Consider the following 22280-nt stretch of genomic DNA (forward strand, 5'->3'; position numbering starts at 1 on the left):
CACACACACACACACACACACACACAGCAACAGCCACCCCCACACACACACACACAAGGCCTCCAAATCCCTTGCTCCCCAGGGAGATGGAGTCAAAGGTCCAAGGTGTGTACACAGACAGCCCTTAAAAGGAATGTGGGTTTTATGGCTTGGGATTTCCCCCCTTCCTGAGCACGCTTCGCATGCCAGCAAAGGGTGTGCGTATGGGGGTGGGGGGGTGCAAGGGGGAGTTACAGGGTTTCATGTCATTCCTAAGCCACCTTATAAAGGAGAGCCAAGCCTAGAACCTTCCATGAAGCTCAAAAGTCCTTTCTGGTCTTTTGGTGCCTCAGTTCCCGCAAGGGAAAGGCTCAGGATGAGACACAGCCCAAGGGTGGGAACTGGGCTTGGGTTCTGTGTAATGTGACTGGTTGAAATCGTTTACTGGGCTCTGTGCACGTGTTTCAAAGTCATTAAATACCCCCTTTGTTACAACAGATAGATATACTCTTTGCTTCACAGCCGTGAAACGGAAAATTGAAAACATGGGAAACGTCTCTGCACGTCTGTGACTCTGGGCACCCTACACGAGTCTCCTCTATGGGATGAAGGTGTTTCTGCTAAATGCTTCAAGCAGAGGCTACAAATTGCACACCACTCTTAGAGACTGACCATGACAAGTCATTTATCTGAGACTCCACAAAGTTACAAGGATGGGCCTGTTGAGTGCTTTTTAGAGTTTACCGGGTGCATCTGACCATTGAACATCTCAGGTGACGTTCACGACTTCTTAGAGACATCCTTCCCTTGGAACTTAGTTTGGGGTGGTGCCACTGTAGAATGTGCATTTGTATCCAAGCTAACTGTGGTGGCTTACATCTGTAATCCCCATACTGGGAGGCTGGGGCCTGAAAAATGTTGTGAGTTTGAACCTAGCCGAGGCTACACAGTGAGTTCCAGCTGGCCTGGCCTACAGAGTGAGAGTCTGTCTCGGGGGTAGGGGGATGGAAATGCATTTTTTATATAATACACACTAACTAGTGACATCTGCAATATTTTAAATCATTAACACGTTCTTCAGGATGCATTTTGATTTTATGTGTCTCAGTGTTTTGTCTGTATGTCTGTGCATCACATGCATGCAGTGCATGCAAAGGCCAGAAGGTACCCAACCATGTTGGAAACCAAACCTGGGTCAGAGCAGCCAATGCTCTTGACTGATGAACCCTCCCTCCAGGCCCTGTGTTGTGTTGTTAAATTATAAAATAGGTTGTGAGATGTCTTTATTGTGTAAGAAAACTTTTGTTAATATATTTTCAGTGTAATGCACTCTTGAATGGCTCAGGCTTGGAATCTTTATGAACACATCTTAATTTTTATTATTATCCTTATATGTGTTGTTATTATTATCTTTATAATCTATTTTTTAACTTCTTGATATTATCTTTATTGACTTTTATAACATTGTTAAATGCAATTTCCACCAATATACATAAGTGGATTTTCCATTGGACCATTAAAATCTTTCAAATTGGAATCTTTCAGTATGAGCCCTTTCAAGTTTTTAGAAAAATATAGAAAAGCAGAAAAATCTATTATCTATTCCCCCCACACAAAAAAACACTACAACTATTTTCATGAGTCTTTCTTATACTGTTTTTACATAGTTAAAATCTGACTTTGTAATATTATATATTTACTGATTCAACATTTCAGCAGCAGCATTTTACATTGGTTTTTATATGTGATGATTGTGTAAGCCAAGAAAACAATTTCTAAAAGATTTACTTCTTTCTTATGTGTAGGTGTGTGCCTAGCGTGTGTGCACCATGTGCATGCAAGTACCCAAGGAGGCCAGAAGAGGGCGTCAGATACTCTAGAACTGGAATTAAAGGTGGTTGTGAGATGTCTGACATGGGTCCTGGGAACCAAATCTGGGTCCTCTGTAAGAGCAGTAAGTGCTGTTCACTGGGGAGCCAACTCTGTAGCTCCTAAAGTGAGTAGGGAATAACTTAAGATGTGAGACCACCTTCCAAGAGGTGCCAATAACATCAAGTATCTGAGATGCAGGAGGAGTGGTCATAAGGTCCCACATGGACGGCACAGGCACACAAGCTGTTCTATGATGACCCTAAGTGTCCACAAGGTAGGAGCTTGCCCCCAGTGCAGGCCTGTTCCCGTCTTAAATCCACTTGGGTCCTGATTAAGCTCCTCTTATGAGGGCACTATGATGTCTCTCTGGGAATCACTGTAAGTTGAAGAGCCAAGGTTAGGAGGAATGGGGAATTTCAATCTCCACGACACAGAGAAAATCTATACGAGTGGTGCCATCACCAAGTCTTGCTTTTCCTTTTCTCCCAATTGGTCATAACATAAGCAATTGACATTGAGCTTGTGGCTGAAACACTTGTTGTCTGGGCTGGAGAGACGGCTCAGCAGCTCGGGTGCCTGATGCTCTTACAGAGCACACCTGTTCTGGGCAGCTGACAGCTACTTCTCACTCCAGCTCTGTGGGGATCAGATGCGCTCTTCTGGCCTGGGTACTTGCATTTGTGTGCACATACCCACAACAGACACATAATTAAAAATTAAAAAAAAAATCCAAATTAAAAAAACCTGGTCTTCAGTGGTCCTGATGAGAACCTGTAGAGATGTGGTAGCTGAGACCCAGGGGGCTTCTGTGATTGACAAGGTCCATTTCAGCTGACAAGTGACAGCTTTGGAGCCCGATCCCTGTCTGGGGTCTGGGTCTCTGGCTCTTCCACTGTCTACGCAAGCTTTGCCCCCCTCCCAGACACGCACACAGGGTTAAAGGGCAGCTCTCCTGGGCTGCATGGAGTCAGAAGACACTCGAATGCAGCAGAATGGATGGGCTTATTACAAAATCCTCCTAATTCCTCAGTCAACCGCTCGGAGCCCATGCAAGGCCTCGTCGCTGGTTTCCAGCCTCAGCAGGCAGGTGCTGAGTGTTCAGAGGGAAAAGCACGCAGGCCTGGGAGGTGGCTTTGGCTTTCATAAAGGCCACAGGTGTTCTGGTCTGTCTTTCGGCTTCACCCCTTTCACACTTTGCCAGACGACAAAGACCTGATGACGACAGCTGATTCGCCTTTCTGAGGCTCTACAAGACAAGAGGGATTTGCTGCGGGAGGCGACGTGCATTTTCTTGTCTGTCTTTCCCTTGGGAAAGTAGAACTCTCAAAGACAGCGATGATTCTGACGGGTGGTTCAGGCTTACATCTGGGGAGGAGAGATTTTAAAAAAAAAAAGCTAGAGTGAAATTAAAAGAAGTGTTCTAACCAAGACTATCTGAGATTCGGGTAGAAAAAAATTTGTTAGCAGCTGGAGACTAGCAAGGGAGAAACCATATTCTAGTATCTTCTTTAAAGACAAACACATTTCACCCTGAGAAGCATGTCCTTTGTCATTTAACATCATTACAGATGAATATGTCCCCAAGTGGGGGGCTAATGGAGCCTGTCACACGTTTTTGCTTTCTCTAAGTCCTTAGAGTTTCCTGAAAGACAGCCTCAGATTCCTCCTCTAAAAGACGACCTCATCTAAGCACATGATTACCGAAGAATTTTCTAGCATAGTTGCTGTTATGGAAGCCTCAGTCAAACTCGATGTCTCACAACAGGCCTCACCCTCGGCTCTTTTGGTACACAAGGTGCACATTTCCACGACTGAGGCCATCAAGAGGCTTGTCTTACACGCCTACTCCTCGCACATGGTGCCTGTGCTGTAGATGAGTAGAGGGGCCGGAAGGATGTCAACAGGTAGGGACAGGGATGCCAGCAATCTGAGGTCACAGAAGAGTAGGAGCCATGTTGGGGTACAGGTGACTGATGGCAGGAACAGGCCCTCTCATCTTTCACACTGATGATGCTGTGGTTGACATGTCCCATGAGGTTTCTTCTCAGCTCAGGCCTTTCATGGTGGACTCCAACTGCTGGATCTTTGCTGCAGTGCCTAAGAGAGATGAGCATCCTTGCCCTTCAAGGCTCATTTCTACCTGCTGGTGGCATCTTGTCTAAGTGCTGTGGGGCCCATATTTACACCGCATCAACAAGGCAGCCTTTCAAACCACTGCCAGAGAGCACCTGAGCGTTATGGGTGGGGGAGGGGGGGGGAAGGGATCGGCACATGTCCCTGGGCTGCCAATTCAGGACCCATGGCCCTTTCCCACAGTGAACCTTTGACAAGCACACATTTTGTCTGGAGTATGAACATGTGAGGAATTGAGGAGTTACGGCATTCAGACTCACTCAGAAATTCCAAGATTCTTCTCCTCAGTGAGCCTCAGCTGCAAATTTGTAAAATGGGGGTCACACTATTTTTCTTACCTGCTCAGAGTTCCCCAGGAGGTGGTGAGGGAAGAACCATGGACCAGCTCCCAAACTCTGACCCATACTTCACACATGAGGAAAGCTGTAGGCAGAAGGTAGGCTGCAGGCCCAAGAGTCCCTGGCAGTCGGAGGCTGCGCTGGAGCAGGGGGTCTGCCTTCGAAAGAGAAGGCTCCCCAGGCTAGTGAGACAGGTGTGATGGACCAGAACATGCTATGGAAATCCCACATCTTAAATGGCACTAGGCTTTAATCTACCTGACAGCTTCATTTTTAAAATTGTATCCAGAAGGGACGACGTCTTAAGGCTCTGTTTCTCAGCCTTTAAAAGGAGGACTGGAGTGTTTGAATTATCCCTGGTGGCCTCTGGTCCTAATCTCCTGGCCACCAGCTGCTGTGACAGCAGTGACTTTGCCCACCCCTGTGCCTCTTAATCAGGAATGCAGGGAATTAGTGAGTGCATAAGGCCACTTGACCTTCTTCAGGGTGACATGGCTATGGGGACGGGCTGGGGGGTTCCTTTTATTGGCAAATGATTCTTACCTGGGTTGGGTAAACATTCTTTAAGCTACACATCACTCTCCAGTGTTTGTCTCCCTGGCTTCATTCTTGCCAGGTTGTAGAAAACTAGAAAACAACTCAGGAGGCTTCCCACCCACGTTTGCTATGATCTGGAATGAAAAGCCTTTTTCTTCTTTGTCCTATCACAAAAACCAAGGCAACAGAATATGCTTTGAACGGCTGAAAGAAAGTCCAAAGCCTTACTCTAAGATGCGTAAAGCTACCTGACACCCTCCGGCCTAGAGAACCAAAGGGGGGAAATCATTTTTAAAAGAATCATTAAACATGATAAAACTGAGGCTCAGGGAGCAAAGCACTCACCATGAAAGCCTAAAGACCCGAGTCCAAAACTCCAGAGTCCAAGTGTGGCTCAGTGTGGCAGCCTGAGAAGCTGTCTTCCTAACTCCTGCAGGGAAATGGGGGGCAGAGACGGGAGAGGAGGAGAGCAGGCAGGCTGGAGGGCCAGCTAGCCTGGTGCACGGTACACCCAACGAGAGCCTGCCTCAAACAAGGTGGAGGGCTGAGACCAACAGCCAAGGTTATCCCCTCTCTTCCTCTGCACACACACTGTAGCACACATGTGCCTGCACGCATACACACAAGCACACACACACATCAAATATATGAGTGTGTGTGTGTGTGTGTGTGTGTATATGTGTGTGTGTGTGTGTGTGTGGTTTTTTGAGACAGGGTTTCTCTGTGTAACAGTCCTGGCTGTCCTGGAACTCACTTGGCAGGCTAGGCTGGGTTTGAACTCACTGAGATCTGCCTGCCTCTGCCTCCTGAGTGCTGGGATTAAAGGCGTGCTCTACTACACCTGGCCAAATATATGATTTTTTTTAAAAATTAAAATAAAATAAAAATAATGAAACTCAGTCAAGCCAAAGGAATCAAACAGCTCTCACCCAACACCAGTGAGGTGGTGGAGGCTGAAATGCTAACTTCAGAGAGATCTCCCGGGTGCCAAAATGCTAACTTCAGAGAGGTCTCCCGGGTGCTCAGATGCTCCCAGATGTGGCCGTGTGTACTGTTCTTCCACCCGCAGTGTGCTCAGCCCAGGTGACAGCGTGCTGAAGGGACATCAGTCCAGGTCAGTAGCTAACCACTTCCACGCAGTAGCTAAGCCAGCCCGACTTGGTTACAGCCGAAGTCCCTGGCTGCTCCCCACCAGCTGTTAACAGCTAAGGCTTACAAGGATGTCAGTACCGCAGGTGTTGGAATACAAAGCCTCCAGACAGGCGTCTTGATCCATGAGAAAATTCCTGCCTCCTCCCTTCTAGTTCTTGCAGTAACAGTCACTGAGAAACTGCTCTCCTCGGAGTGTGGGATGAAGTTTTACTGCCTTCTCTTTCTTTCTGCTGTTTTGGGTTGGGTTTGGGTTGTGGGCCAGGCCTTGAACTCGGTAGGTAACTCAGGCTGACTTCAAACTCCGTGTGTAGCCCAGGCTAACCTCAAAAGCACACTGTTCCTGCTTCGACCTCAGTTGAGTGCCATGTGTCCTAGAGTACCATGTGTCCTGGAGTGCCCTGTGTCCTGGAGTGCCCTGTGTCCTGGAGCCAGTACATGGCTTCTGAAGTACTCTGTAAGAGAAGAAGAAATGCATCAACTTCATTCCAATCAAGATACAGCACAGTCAGTAGTAAGAAGACAAGGATGATGCCAGGCCGTGGTGGTGAACGCCTTTAATCCCAGCACTCAGGAGGCAGATGAAGGCAGATCTCTGTGAGTTTGAGGCCAGCCTGGTCTACAGAGTGAGATCCAGGATGATCTCCAAAGCTACACAGAGAAACCCTGTCTCAAAAGAAAGAAAGAAAGAAAGAAAGAAAGAAAGAAAGAAAGAAAGAAAGAAAGAAAGAAAGAAAGGAAAGAAAGGAAGGAAGGGAGGAAAGGAGGAAGAGAGGAAGAGAGGAAGAGAGGAAGAGAGGAAGAGAGAAAAGGAAGAAAAGAAGGGAAAGGAAAAAAGACAAGGATGACATTGAATAGAAACAGTAGCTCTGATTGGAAGGAAATAAAGAAAGAACTTCGTGGAGAAGACAGAGCTGGGTCAGGAAGGTTCTGAGGAGTGGAGAACCAGTAAGACACTTTCATTTGGAGAAACATGTAAGTATAAGCATTGAGGAAAAGAGGAGAAGGGAGAAGAAAACATTTAGCTGCGTCACACCCTGCGGACCTAGGGTACCAGGCTTGGAAGATGGTCTTCATTGTGTAAGTGTTGAGATCCTTGAAAGTATCTTAGCAGGGAGTGATGTCATCAGAGAAAATGACATTATCAGAGGGAATGATGTCATCAGGGAGAGGGGAGCCCTTAGAGTTGTGTGACATTGTTAGAGAGGAGAGACATAATGACAGGACTTTTAGGAAAAGAGTCCTGATGGGTTTGGGGACAATGGACCAGAGCTAGGATTGGGGGTGCTCAGGCTTGTAGGTGGTAGAGGAATTGGAGGGGAGGTGAAGCAGGGGACAGAAGGGAGAACTCATCTCTCCCCAAGTGGGCCTTAGCTGTGACTCTGCAGAGCTGGCCACGGGACAGCCCCCGCCTGCACTGTTACAGCCAGAAGGTATCGCAGCTCCCAAGACCAACCAGAAGGTACCGCAGCTCCCAAGACCAACCAGAAGGTATCGCAGCTCCCAAGACCAACCAGAAGGTATCGCAGTTCCCAAGACCAACCAGAAGGTATCACAGCTCCCAAGACCAGCGGGTACTCAGGGACTGTCTGAGTCTGAGACTCTTTGTAAAACAAGGGGTGGGTGGCAGTAGTCAGTTAAAGGGTTTTGAGAGACAACATGAAAAAGCACATACAAAGCACTTAACACAGCACTGGGCCAGGACAGGTGTGCAGCACACTCCAGCAGAGAGGGACAGCCAGAAAGGCCCCTCACCTGAGTCCCCGGGAGTAAGCCAGCATTTCTGTGTGTGCAGCCACTGCCCTGGGTCTGGGCCAGCACTCTGCAGCCCCCTGGACTATTTGCCTGTCCTAGCTGATTGATGGGATCAAAGGGCACGCCCTTGATCACAAAGAAACACTCACTTCCTCCATCGGGAAAGGGTCCTCCTGCCCCTGTGTTCACTTCCTCCATCGGGAAAGGGTCCTCCTGCCCCTGTGTTCACTTCCTCCATCGGGAAAGGGTCCTCCTGCCCCTGTGTTCACTTCCTCCATCGGGAAAGGGTCCTCCTGTCCTGTGTGCGGTTCTTCCCTTCCAGCAGCATCGACGCTCTTCCAGCTTACCCGCTTGCTCTTTCTCTCCTTCCATCTTTCTTCCTTCCCCTCCTTCTTTCTTTCATTCGTTTGCTTATTTATTTATTTACGTGAGTGTATTGCCTGTGTCTGTGCGTGCCTGGTGCCCATGGATGTCAGAAGAGGGCATCAGATCGCACGGAATGGAGGTACCGACGGTTGTGAGATGTCACGTGGGTGCTGGGAATTGAACCCGGGTTCTCTGCAAGAACAGCCGAGCCATCTCTCCGGCTTTCTCTTCCAGGCTGCACTCAGCCCGCTGAGCTTGTAGCCAATGGCTGTGCCTGTTTCCGGGACACGGTGGCACGGCCGAGGCTGTCCCCACTTTTCCCAACCTGGGCCGGGGAAATGCCAGTTTCTTCTGGACTTAAACGGCCAGCCACCCAGTTGTCCCCATGGTGAAATGTGGGCATAAGGTGGCACATAGCATCCTCTGATGATATCAAACATGTACAATAGTTAACTTTTTATCTGGAAATAATTTTAGGCTTATAGAAAGGGCTAGAACATGGACTTCTTTGTAGACTCTGCTTAGATCCGTCAATTCTTAACCTTTGACCTTTCCTTTTCAGTTTTCTCTAGGCCACACCAAAACCACTTGAGCAATGAGCATCCAAGGGAAAGCTACAACATCTGGCCTCCCAGTGTCTTTCACACACACACACACACACACACACACACACACACACACACATACACATACACATACACACACCTGCACAATACAAAAACAATATAGAGGCCAACATCCAGAAAAGTAACCGCTGGGACCCGTAAGATGTCTCAGGGGGTAAAGGGACTTGCCTTGTGATCTGAGCTTGATTCCTGGGACCCACATCTGGAAGGAAGGAACTGCTCCACATGTGCATTGCGGCAGCATGCCCCCGCCATAGATAAATAAGTCTAATTTTAAAATTCAAAAAGCAGTAGCAACAGAAAAAACAATTCTAATCAACCCACTGTGCATATTTCAAATGTTACCTGCTTCCTAACAACATCCTTTCTAGCCACTTGCCCTCAGTCCACAAGCCAATCTAGAATCAAAAGTTGTATTCTGTTGTGTCATGTTTTACTCTCCTTTGATCTAAAGCAATTCTTTCAGACATTCATCTTTCTTCGGCATTGACATTTTTAGACAATACAGGCCACATTTAAGAAAAGACAATTTGACACAAGGTCTTACTATACAGCCCAGGCTGACCTAGAACTCATGCATGCTGGGATTACAGGCCTGAGACACCTCTCCTGGCCTCTGTCATCTCCTCATCCATTAGATTCAGACTTTACATTCCTAGGTCAGCATGTTAGTGAGGCTGTGTCCTCCAGGACATACTAATGTCCATCCCTAGGGACATGGTGTCCATCCAGCATCAGTGAGATCCAGCCTTGACACTGCCCAGCTATCTTTCTTTCCCTTACAAGTAATCTGTGGACACTCTCAGGTCATATGAGCGTCTTGCCAAGCTCAACTTGTAAAAGACAAACATGAAAGGAAACAGGCCTTGCAGACCAGTGAGGGTGGCTGTGCAGGCAGTTATGAGAATCAGTGAAGAGTAATTACTCTGAGTTTACAGCCCAGGAACAAATAGCCAAGCAGATTAATGAAAGAAATGGCTAGCAGACTAAAAGCTAGCCTGGAAACTATGAAGACAAATATGTATTGCTCTTTTTTCTGTATACCCCCAAATTTTATGTACTAAGAATATATTTTCATAATGGTGAAAATTGCTTAAAACAGGTTTCCTTTAAAAAAAAAAGTTTTATTTTATGCATGAGTGCTATCTGCATGTACACCTTTATGACAGAAGACGGCATCAGATCCCACTAGAGATGGTTTTGAGCCACCATGTGGTTGCTGGGAATTTTTTTTTTTAAAATCTGGCTCATTTTTAATTTTTAATTCAATTTTGATTTTAATTAATACATAAAACACAACATAATACATATTAATGAGGTAGCATAAGTGTATTATGTACATATACATTGCATCATGTTCAAATTAGGCTAAACATATTTACCTTCACAAATATTTCTAGTTTATTTTTTCTAATATAACTCTTTATTCTCTATGTAATTTGTTTTATTCTTCTCTCTGACTGTAGCTTCCCCTCACTTAAATCCTCCCAGTTCCCCCCATCAGCTCCCCTCTCCCCCAGATCCACTCCTCCTCGGTTTCCCTTCAGAAAAGGGCAGGCCTCCCAATGAACAGGTGTAACAAGTTACAGTAAGACTAGGCAAAAAAGAAAGAAAGAAAGAGAGAGAGAGAGAGAGAGAGAGAGAGAGAGAGAGAGAGAGAGAGAGAAAGAAAGAAAGAAAGAAAGAAAGAAAGAAAGAAAGAAAGAAAGAAAGACAGACTAGGCACAAACCCTCATAACAGGGCTGGGCAGGGCAACTCAGTAGGAGGGAAAGGTCCCGATGGGTGCTGGGAATTGAACTCAGGACCTCTGTAAGATCAGCCAGTGCTCTTAACCGCTGAGCCATCTCTCCAGCCCCAGGTTTTGTCTTTAACAGAATAGTGGAGTGGCTGGTCTCTGTGATCCTCTAAGAAGGGTCTAATACTCTCTTCCTGAACTGATGGGGCAACAAAGCTCAGAAGAAGCCACGTGTGCAGAAATGGTTTAACTTTACAAGCAAAGGTAAATGATTTCTGTTGTTGTTGTTGTTGTTGTTATTAAAATGCCTGTTTATTTTGTTTATTTTGTGTGGGGGTCACGCTTGTAGGTGGGTATGCCTGTGCCATGATGTGTGTGTGAAAGTCAGAGGGCATTTGCAGACGTGGGCTCTCTCCTTCCACCATGTGGGTCCCGGGGACTAAACTCAAATCATTGGGTTTGGTGGCTAGCATCTTTACCCACTGAACCATCCTGCTGGCCCATAGGTGATTTTCTTCTGAAAACATGGCTGTTTCATGTTCGATTGAGGCTGGCCTCAAACTCTATATGTAACCGAGAATGAACTTGAACTTCTGATCCTCCTGCCTCCACCTCCTGAGTACTGGGATTACAGGTGTGTACCACCACACCCAGCTAGGGTTTATTTTTTTAAGTGAGTGGCCAGTTGGGATAGCTTGTGAGTCTGAGCAGAGATGTCCCCAGGGGGTCTGCGAAGCTCATATGGAAGTCGTCTTAAGGCTGGTGCCACTCCACAGCTGCGTGTTGAGTCCAGGTCCCTAAAGGTCCCTAGGGAGAAGAAGTCTTGTAAAAGTGGCGTATTTGGCAGTGATCCTGGTAACCTGGAGGTGGCTGAGTAGGATGGGAAGGTAAGGAGGCCCTTGGCGTTACCTTAGCAAACTGTTCGGCCACCCAGGAGCAGCTGTGGGCAAGTCCCACCTGGGAGCTCTGAGGAGTCACATTCTTAGGTTGTCTATGTCAGGAGCAAGGAGGCTAGTCAGTCACTGGAGGGGCTGGAGGAACCTTCCAGGTTCTTCAGTACCCTGTGTCCCAGCAGTCCTGAGCTCTGTCCTCTGACAAGGTAGGTGTGGCTGCAGACAAGCCCCCAAATGCTAAGGAATCTGAAGGGGACATGGGTAAGCAGTGAGTCGGCCCTAAGAAGGAAGGGGCTGATTCCTGAGGCTGGAGTAAAGTGAGACCCGGTGTCAACATAGAACAGGTACCACAGCAAGCCCCACGGAGACTGTGCTAATGAGCGGTGCAGTGACACACCCAGGGGCACACTAGTGGCAGAGTCAGTGTTCCAGCCCTGGTCTGTCTGACGCAAACCCACACTCCCTTCACAGAGCTGTGCTATTGTACTCCGTGGGACTAACTGCCTCGTCCGTGAAGGGCCACCCATGAAGAATCCTTCAAGCACCACAGCATCCTATGAAGCCCATCTGCCCTCAGAAATCTCCGAGGCCTTTGGGTGTCAACGGAATGGCAATAATAGTCCCTTCCTCTTGAATTTGCAAGGCACCCGATAGATTGAACCATGACCTTATGAACTCCAGCAAGAAACGCCTCTGTCTCAGATGCAGGGTGGCCCAACTACTGGCTACAAAGGCAGTATGAATGAACTGAGGAGAGTGCCTTAGATAAACAGGTACATCCCAAACAAAAGGCCTTGTGAGCTCATCTGCTCCTTAATTGTTCTTCAAGGAAATTTCCCCACATCCTGCATCTTGAACATGAGCAAACATGTGAGGGAGCTGAACACGGGAGCCCGGGTCACGCAGACCTCACATGCAGCTCAGCAGCCGTGTCCCGAGCTGCTCCGGACTGGCTGGTGGGGTTTGGGTAAGACCCAGATTTCTCTAAGATCTACACATCCTCACCGGTAAAACTGTCACACCATGCCTGTCCCACAGTGGCTGTGGGGGTTAGCAATGTATCTAAAGGGCATGGCACAAGGTCAAGTTTGATGTTTGTGGAAATGTAGTGTCATCTACACTGGTACGTGATTTTAATGAAACCAAATGTGGTTGTCCTTGTTTCTTTTTCTTTTTTTTTTTTTTTTTTTTTTGGTTTTTCGAGACAAGGTTTCTCTGTGTAGCTTTGCGCCTTTCCTGGAACTCACTTGGTAGCCCAGGCTGGCCTCGAACTCACAGAGATCCGCCTGGCTCTGCCTCCCGAGTGCTGGGATTAAAGGCGTGCGCCACCACCTCCCGGCTGTCCTTGTTTCTTGATCCAACATCTTGAGCCATTCCAAGTTCAGCCAAGAGCTGAATGGTATAAGGCCTTTGGGAATCTGTGCACCATGCTATGAATCCACATATCCCCCTTACAATGAAGCCCAATGTGTGCGTGCGTGCGTGCATGCGAGCGTAAGTGTGTGCGTGTTGGGGGGGTCAATGTAGGGGTGGGGGTGTAGGGGCCTGTGGGGTATGTGAGGATGTGGGGGTTGGATATTGGGGTGTTGGAGAGCAGGGGGGTGTCTAGGCCTTCTAACAAGCATAGTGATAGTTTCTGTCTTCTGAGTAGAAGCAAATGAAGGCTCAGAAGCTGGTCCGCTGACCTCAGCAAAGAGAAGTATTTAACAAGCTGACAGGAAACGCTCCCCAAAGAGTAAGCATGGCAGCTGTCCTCACTCAAAGCCATAGTGCAAGGCCAAAGGCCTCTGCGTTCCAGGGGCTCCTGGGCTGGTAGCGACTCATGACCTTACTCTTTGCTTAAGAGGACACAAAGGAGAGAAATTTGATAGCAAAATGTCCAACAGCGCTAGTCACTGAGACAGAAACCATAAAATCACAAGAAAGCCCATGCTGTTTAAATGAGTGCATATTTTCTGAATTGAAAACACTATTGGCGGTGACTTGGCATTGGTGAGTCTGGAAAACCAAAAACTGTATGTGATATAGAAACCATCTATATTATAAAAATAAAAAAGCTAGGGGAATGTAGAAAATTTCTTCTGGTACATTCCATGAGAAGCCAAGAGACACATATAGGGCAAATGCAAAGCCTATATTCACATGCCTAAGAAAAAGAGACCAATGAGAACATCTGAGTTCTGCTCCCGTCCCATCCTCTATTTCCTTAGCACTTTGATGATGGGGAAACTGAGGCAGAATGGCTGCCCTCACTGTTGAGAATCTGTCCCTGCTCCAAAGCATGGGGTCATGAAGATGCCTGGCTCCAGGGTGGAGAGGGCTGGTCCAAGACCTGGTTTTAGCACACACCTATACAAAGGAATCTGCTCAGTACCAGGCGTCAAGACACAGAGGCAGCTCAGAGCTGGAGCTCTCACATGAACATGAAGGGAAGTAGGAGTCAATGGCTGGAGTGAGCAAGGACTACGTGGCCTGGGATCTTGAGATGGGGCAAAGATACAACCTTCTCCTGAGAGTTTGAGAGCTTAGAAAGTTGATTGCTATGTTTTCAGTGCTTAGATTCTGGTATTTAAAATAATGTGGTTCAGTGAGTAGACACACTTACACACAGGCCTGAAGACCTGAGTTGGATCCCTGGATCCCACAAGGGGTCCAGAGAGAACCCAGTCCAGAGAACTGCCTTATATCTCATGTGCACTGTGGGCTGCATGAGTGTTAGTGTACACACACACACACACACACACATTTGCTTTAAATAAATAATTACATGAATAAATTAATAAACAAAATTGTAATCCTAGGCTACTGAGTGAGTTCGAGGCCAACCAGGATGCATGAGACCCTGTCTCAAAAATAATAATACTAAAAAACTCACATTTACAACTCATTAAATGCTATTGGAAACAACGCAATACTGGAAACACATCAGACCTGACTATCTTTACTACATTTTATTACTGTCTCTGCTCTTGACACACCTCTTGCCTCTGTGCTGTGGGGAGATCAAAAAATGACACACTCCTGTGTCTCCTCCCCCTCTGTACTCAGTGAAATGGTGACCATTGTGGCCCCAAAGCCCATCTATCAGGACTTGATTTACTGTTTCATTGACCATCTACAGTCTAGGAATCCAGAACGGAACGGAAAACACTCATAACGCAGATTACAGTTAAAGGTCTCAAGATAGGTGCAATCACAGTTTCTCAGAAGGCTGAGCCCGGGAGTTCAAGTCCAGCCTTCCCCCTCACCCACTTCCTCCTCCCTCTACCCTCCTCTCTGTTTTCTTTTGTATTATTGAGACAGTGTCTCATACTGTCCTTAGCTCAGAACTCACAGCAGTCCTCCTGCCTCAGCCTCCCATGTGCACCGATTATAGGCATGAACCTGGCATGCAAGATACTGTCTCTTAAAGGAAGAGAAGATCTTCGTTGTGTTTATAGCTTCTTAGGTTTGTCAAGTAGTATAGAAGATAAACTCATAGCATTTAAAACCATTGTCTGATTTAGCAAAACCTTATTTCTGTCTCTGATGACTAAATCAGGTTCTGTCACATGTGGCCCTGATCTCACTTCCATCGCACTGAGTATAAATTCATTTATATCAGTCATCCTCCATGAGACAACCGTGGCAGGAGGGTCTCTCTTACCTGACCGATAGCGAGCAGGCATGTCTCAGCTGGCAATAGAAGATCAAAACTGGAGAGCAGGTTTGAGGTGAGAGCACTGAAGCCCAGAGGTGTGCGGGATTAGTGAGAGGATTGCACAGCATTTGTGCTTTCCACGTGTGAGTGAGATCATGTGATTCAACAAACCTCTGAGTACTTGCCGTGTATCGGGACTGATGATGCTCTTGTCCTCCGGTTCTAATTAGGGTGCTTTCTAGTACCCAGTTATTTATTCACAGGTGTGCTCCTGTGGCCAGGTGCATGCATTTGCAAGGGGCGCTACCACTCAGTGGTTCAAGGGCTTTGTTACCTGGTCAGTGGCTGTGGGCTGATGTTTTGGAATTCATTGAGATTTCCACTGCTTACTATTTTTCTTAGATAAAAAAGCGCCAGCCTGGGCTACCAAGTGAGTTCCAGGAAAGGAGCAAAGCTACACAGAGAAACCCTGTCTCGAAAAACAAAAAAAAAAAAAAAAAAAAGCAACCCTGAAATATAATGCCTACATAGTAAGGTACATACCGTGTGTACAGGTTGATAAGTTTCCACCAATGCAGATACCAATATCCCTGCCACATGGGTCACAGAACATTCCCACAGCACAGAAATCAACCCTCTCAAATCAGCCATCTTGATTAGCTTTTTCATTTATAAGAGTTGGAAATTCTTATAAAGGGGGTCTTATGATATTTATTCTTTAGTGCCAAGATCTCTCACTCTACACTGTTAGAGGATTCATTCATACTATTCATACTTTTGCAGAAAACAATGGCCTGTTTTATTTTCACTGAGGTACAGAAGTCCACTGTACAAATGTAGTATACTTTAGGAGCTGGAGAGATGGCTCAGCAGTTAAGAGTTTATACTGCCCTTCTGGACCTGGGATTGGTTCTCAGCACCCAGGTCTGGTGGCTCATAACTGCTAATAATTCCACCTCCAGGGTATCCAATACCTTCTTTAACCTCTGCAGGTTAACACTCACACACATGTGGCATACACTCTCTCTCTCTCTCTCTCTCTCTCTCTCACACACACACACACACACACACACACACACACACACACATCTACAAAACTGTGGAATCTGGAGTGATAGCTCAGCAGTTAGGAGCACACACAGTTAGGAGCAGTTAGGTCTTGCAGAAAAACCAAGGTCAGTTCGCAGCACCAATGTCCAGCAGCTCACAGCCACCTGTAACTCCAGCTCCTGAGGCTCTGATTTACTCCTCTGGCCTCTTTAGGTCCCATGCTTATGTGCACATGCCCCACACAGACACATATCCGTATACATAAATAATAAAAATATTTTTAAAGAAACAAATTCAATACAGTTCAGTCATTCAGCATATCATTCCATTGCAAGATGCTTAGATTGCTAAACACTTGTGACAGCTATAAACAGTGCAGTTATGAACATTTTGCAAATGTCTTCTGATATACACATATGTATTATAGGACATATTTGGGGATACTTACCTCTACCAGTAAAAAGCCACAGCAAAAACTGGACAGTTTACCAGAGTCACAGATTAGTTGGGGTCCATACGGTCCCCTTACTTACTGCCTGCTCATATGAAAAATGAAGGCTAATGTGGGCAAAGACACAAGGGGTCCACGTCAGGGAAAAGCCACCCCACACACTAAGAGAAGAGGTCCTGCTTGGGGGAGGACTTTGATTCTAATCTCCAGGGAACACAGCACGCTGAGAAAAACCCTATGATATTATTGTTTGAGCATGGACCAGGGAATCAGCCTTGAGGTCAAAGGTAGCTTCCCTTGCTAAAAGTGATAGGGTTTCTGAGCTATGGGTGCCTCACCATGAACATAGGAGTATGGATATGAATCAGGATTCACACTAATGCTCACGAAGAGCCTGGTGTGTAGTGTGTGAAAAAAAAAAAAGATGCGTGTGATTTATATGTGGAGGGTCTAGATCAGCCAGAAAGTATCAGCATGTTACCTGAAATGTCGTATAGGCTGAATGGCAGCTGAGGACCTGCATGTCTTAACTCCAAGTTCTCCTGGGAGCCATCCCACTGGACACCCATTCCCACCACAGCTGCCCTGGGCTGGGTCCTGAAGTGGGATGGGAGCTTTCCAGCTCCTGTCTTTAAGGAGTGATCTGAACTGATGGATGGTTGCCCGTGTGGGAAGCACAGTGCAGAGGGCCAGAGGAGAGTCAAAGAGAAGTGGTGAGCTGAGGTCTGCAGTGGGCAGATGTGGGCAGAGCTGGCACACGGAAGAGGACCAGCCTAGCTGTTTACAGATGGGCCATGGACAAATGGTGAGTGGTCCTAAAACCTGCCCTCCATATCTCCATCTATTCTGTAATTTATCTTTTAGGAAAAGCTGGATTCATGCAGAGTCAATCAAGGGGCCAGAGGATCCTCGAGAACTCCGTATGAACTTGTAGTCATGAAGTAAATCAACACGCTCAGCAAACCCAGAGTCATGCCGTCCTTTGTATGTCTCTCTGAGCTACGAGAGACCCCCTCCGGCAGAATCCATGTGAGTCTGTGCTCCTAAGTAATGTTTGCAGAGTGGGTTGCCCTCAAAATGACACCAGCGTGCGAGGTCGGGGGAGCCAGTGAGAGTTCGTCTTTGTTGACAGCATCTCGCTCCTGTTTTTCCAGGACTGGCTTGAGCTTTAGCGCATCATTCCTGGGAGGCAGGAGGCCCACGTTCTCGTCAGACTGTGCTGGATTTGCTCCATGACCCAGGCACTTCCCTGTCCCCATCTTGTCTCATCATCCCTGTTCATGGAATGAAAGCTGGGGGTCATTGTCTCACAGGGTTCTCTTAGACCAGAGTTCTCAAACCTCACTCTCTGCAGGGATCAGCAGTCCTGGGAGGCAGGCATCCTTCTGCCCAATTACACAGAGGGACAGTCAGAGCTCAGAGGGGAGAGTCGATCAGAGCTGAGCCGGACCAGAAGCCACAGCCCACACCTTCCCACACATGCACCCCGGAAAGCCACTTGCATGCACATGTGGTGCACACATGTGCCCGGAGCTGCCCTACACTGGTTCCCTGGATACTTCATGTGCAGACCTGTTGGCCGGGCCGGGCCTGTTTCACCCTTGGAAGGGAACGGGGAGAGGGAAGGAGGGGGACTGCACCTACATTTTTCTGCTGCTTGCTGATGTCAGCTGCCGAAATTAGGCTCCCGGCTGCTGTGTACTCAGCTAAGTCTGAGTGACTCCAAACATGGGCAGTGGGCCGGAACGCTCCCCTCCGAGCTGGCAGCTCCTCACAACTGGAATCTGTTCTCACAGGAACAATCACAACCCTTCTCGTACACAAAAACACATGCATGTGAAAACACACCTGCACACTCACGCAGCCCAGCATAGCCCCCTCTCAGGCTTCGGCTAGTCTTGCCTTCCCAGAGGATTTTTACAATCCAGAGGCACTGGAGTTTGCTTTGCAACCTGTTCAGGACTGGAAAGACCCTACTGAAATAATGCTCGTCCAGCCAGCCCCCAAGAATGGCCAAGAACAGAACTGTCTCCCCTTTCTTCCGTGATAGTATAAGCCGCATAGACTGCCTTGAAACAGCTAATAGGCGTGCCCTAACCCACACGTAGTACTCTAGAACCAGAATACAAACTTGCCGTTTCAACCTCAAAACACCTGCCGTGCCCTCTCCCTCCGGAAGCCAGATCGTCCTGTTGTCAGAGAATACTCTGATGCACAATTCCCGAAGAAGATACCACACCGAGGGAATGTCTACGCATGGCTATGCAGTGGCTCCCGTCTGTAAGGTCAGCCACTCAGGAAGCTGAGGGTGATAGCTGGAGCCCACGTGTGGAAGACCAGCGTGGGCAACACAAGGCACCATCTCTACAACATAAACTACAACGGTTGAGAAAGCCTAGGAACAGGCAGCTGAGTTCACATCCCAGCTCTGTGTTGTGGGTTGTGTTGCTCGTTTTAGGCATGCTCTGTAATTGTTCCACAGCTTAGGTTTGCCATCTGTTATGGGAAGGGACAACAGTACCTCTTGCTGGGCAGTGTCCATGCCTCCATCTACAAACTGTTCCGTAAAGGTGACGGTTGTCTTTTTCTTGGAAGGAGAGCAGGTGGCAGTCAAGGGAGGGGCTGCCAGGGCCGACAGGGGGGCATGAGGCGGTCTCTTGTTGGAGCCAAGTGCGTATACTCTGCGCACAGCCTTGTCACAGACCCCACAGGAGGCTTTGGTGAGCACGAAGTAGGTGCTTTTCATACTGTATGCCACTGTCCTCTCAGCCCAGGCCCTGTGCCAGAGGCCTTGGAACCCCGAGAGTTACAAGGACATTCATCAGAAAAGGGACTACACGAGGTGAAGAATTGGGTCCTGAGTTCTGCTCTGCACCAGATGTGCTGGGCGAGCCTAGGCGAGCTGCTTTCATGCTCTGAACTAAGAGGTGATTAATCCCGAGCAGAATTACCTTGATTTGGAGTGATAAAAATCAAATACTAGTTTAAGTGAATGAATTATTAAGGACAAGAAGCCCAGGAGTGGAGCTGGCCTTGGGAGGTCTGAAGTTGGGAACTCAGATACCAGCCAGACTTCTCATCTCTAACAGCGACCTCCTTTCTGTCCTGCCACAGAGGTGTTCTGTGGGGAGATCACACGACTTCCAACAGCTCTGCAGCCAGGACCTTCCATCAGAGGAAAGGATCCCAAGAAAGTGCTCTGCCTTGTCTGTGTGACGTGAAAAAATCTGCAAGAATCACAGTAGCCTGGAGGCTGGAGTGTCTCCATTGGCCCAGCCTGAGTCAAATGCTTAGCTCTGGGTGGTGTTCTGCTGGAAGAAACAGGAAGAGGCTGAAGCTGGATTTCCTGTTCCAAGTGCATGTGGGTGTGCAGGAGACTGGCTCGCTGCACTAGGGGCTGGGACGGCACAAAGCCACGTGTTCTCGGGGCGCCTTTGGCATCAGGTTTACCCTAAAACACACTCTTTGTAGAAACAGCACAACTTAATACAGTTTAATGCTGACTAAATCCAGCTTCCTCAGCCGCTGTTGGCTGAGCTTACACTGCTCACGGTATACAAGTCCCCGGCATCTGGGCCAGCTCCCTGGAGGAACCAGCATGAGCCTTCCCTACCCCATGCATCTCCTCAGTTTCAACAAGACCCTGGCATCCACTTCCTCCACTGGTCCTGGCAGAGCTCAAGGAGGTAGGCATGAGCCTGAAGCAAAGAGCAACAGTGTGGGAAGGGCCCTCTGCAACCACCCAGCCCAAGAGAGGGCAAACATTCCATGAAGCACCATCAGCCCTGTGTATTTGCCACATCTGCGGTAAACCAAGGGTTAAACAAGGGACTAGGTGTGTAGCCCAGTGATACAGCACTTGTCTAGGATGCACAAGGCTCAGGGTTAAACTCCAGCTACACACACACACACACACACACACACACACACACACACACACACACAGAACAAAGCTTTGAATGCAGGCCTCCTGAGGTCCAGGCCCATACTTCGTTTGCCATGTCATTCTGCTCCCTTGAACATAGAAATCTTACATCATCCTAGACATAAAGTCCTTTTCTATTCTAGGACTTGCGTCGGGGGCCACAGTGACTGGGGGCTGGGGAGGTATCGATGGTCCCGTGGCTGTTGCTGTGGCTGATGAGTTCACAGGGCGTTGAGACAGGCAGGGCGAGTGGCTTGGAGAGGGGAGTGTCAGTACCTGCAACTGTGTCCCTTTCCTTAGTTCGGTTTGGTCTCCTTTGGGGACAGGGTGGCACCCATTCACATTTGATAGTTTTTGAGAGTTTCCTCGACGCTCAGAGGAGGCCGGTGACCTGCAGCTCGTCACTAGTGACTGGTGTGGGCGTTGACCCCCTTCTGTCTCTCCAGAGTTGTCTGTCCCTGTGGCAGACAATTCATGCCTTCAGCACCTGTTGCTCTGCCTGGGGCATCTCCCTGAGGGTGGTCCCCAGCACCCATCCCCAGCCCTGTTGCTAGGGAATTGACAGAGCCCCACTCCCCAACCCCCAGTGAGTGACCTGAGGTGGTGGCTGCCATGTCTTACCACCTCACCCCACAATAGGATCGTTCTAAGGCTGCTCAGACATCTGCTCACTACATGATCCTCTTGCTTCTGTGTGCTGGGATTACAGTCAGGCACAACTCACCCTTCCAACCCCATTCCCCTTAAAACCGGTTTGGGAGTGATTGGTGGCAAGCAAAGTTGACAGATGGAGTCGCAGAGCCTCTAGCTCCCTTCCAGGTAGCTGGGTTTCTACAATGCTGAGAATCGACAGTGTTGTTGGTTCCAAAATTCTCCACATTCATCTAAGTCAAACCTCCTAGAATCATCTAAGTCTTGTTCTCAAGAACAAGATTGTGATTCTCAAGAACTATGGCTTGTTCTTCCTCGCCCCTGGTATGAGCTTACCAGGCCGTCTGCCTCCTGACCCTTATCACCCATCTGTCCCCTGCTCTACTGTACCTGTAGACGGAGGCTTTTCTGTTCTGCCCAGTCCCGTGGTCCCGCAGCGGCTTATAAAATAATCACCCAGAGGCTTAATATTAATTACAAACTGTTTGGCCTATTGCTCAGGCTCGTTACTAACCAGCTCTTGCAACTTAAATCAACCCATTTCTATTCATCTGTGTTTTGCCACTTGTCTTGTGTTCTAATAAATCTTGCTCCTTTGGCTGCTGCCTGGCTGGCGTCTTCTCGACTCTTTCCTCTTCTCCCTGTGTCTCTGCTTGGATTTCCTGCCTGGCTATAGCCTGCCTTGCTATAGGCCAAAGCAGCTTCTTTATTAACCAATGGGAATAAAACATATTCACAGTGTACAGAAAGACATCCCACAGCAGTACCAGTGGCCACTGGGCCAGGCTTTTATCCAGCTCCCCCAGGCCCTACAATGACCTCCTCTCTGGTCTGTGTGCTGCCTCCCGTCCTGCAATCAGGACAGCCTTTCTGACAAGCATATCTCAAGTCTCTGGTGAATGTTAATGATAGCTGCGGGGTTTTTAAGAAACAAGTTCGCCGGGCGGTGGTGGCGCACGCCTTTAATCCCAGCACTCGGGAGGCAGAGCCAGGTGGATCTCTGTGAGTTCGAGGCCAGCCTGGGCTACCAGTGAGTTCCAGGAGAGGCACAAAGCTACACAGAGAAACCCTGTCTCGAAAAATCAAAAAAAAAAAAAAAAAAAAAAGAAACAAGTTCAATCATGTCTCCTCACTACATCAAATCTTTCTACAGTTTCTCTCATGGACCACGGGATAAAA

The sequence above is a fragment of the Peromyscus eremicus genome, chromosome 2 (assembly GCF_949786415.1).
Source record: "Peromyscus eremicus chromosome 2, PerEre_H2_v1, whole genome shotgun sequence".
Taxonomy (NCBI): Eukaryota; Metazoa; Chordata; class Mammalia; order Rodentia; family Cricetidae; genus Peromyscus; species Peromyscus eremicus.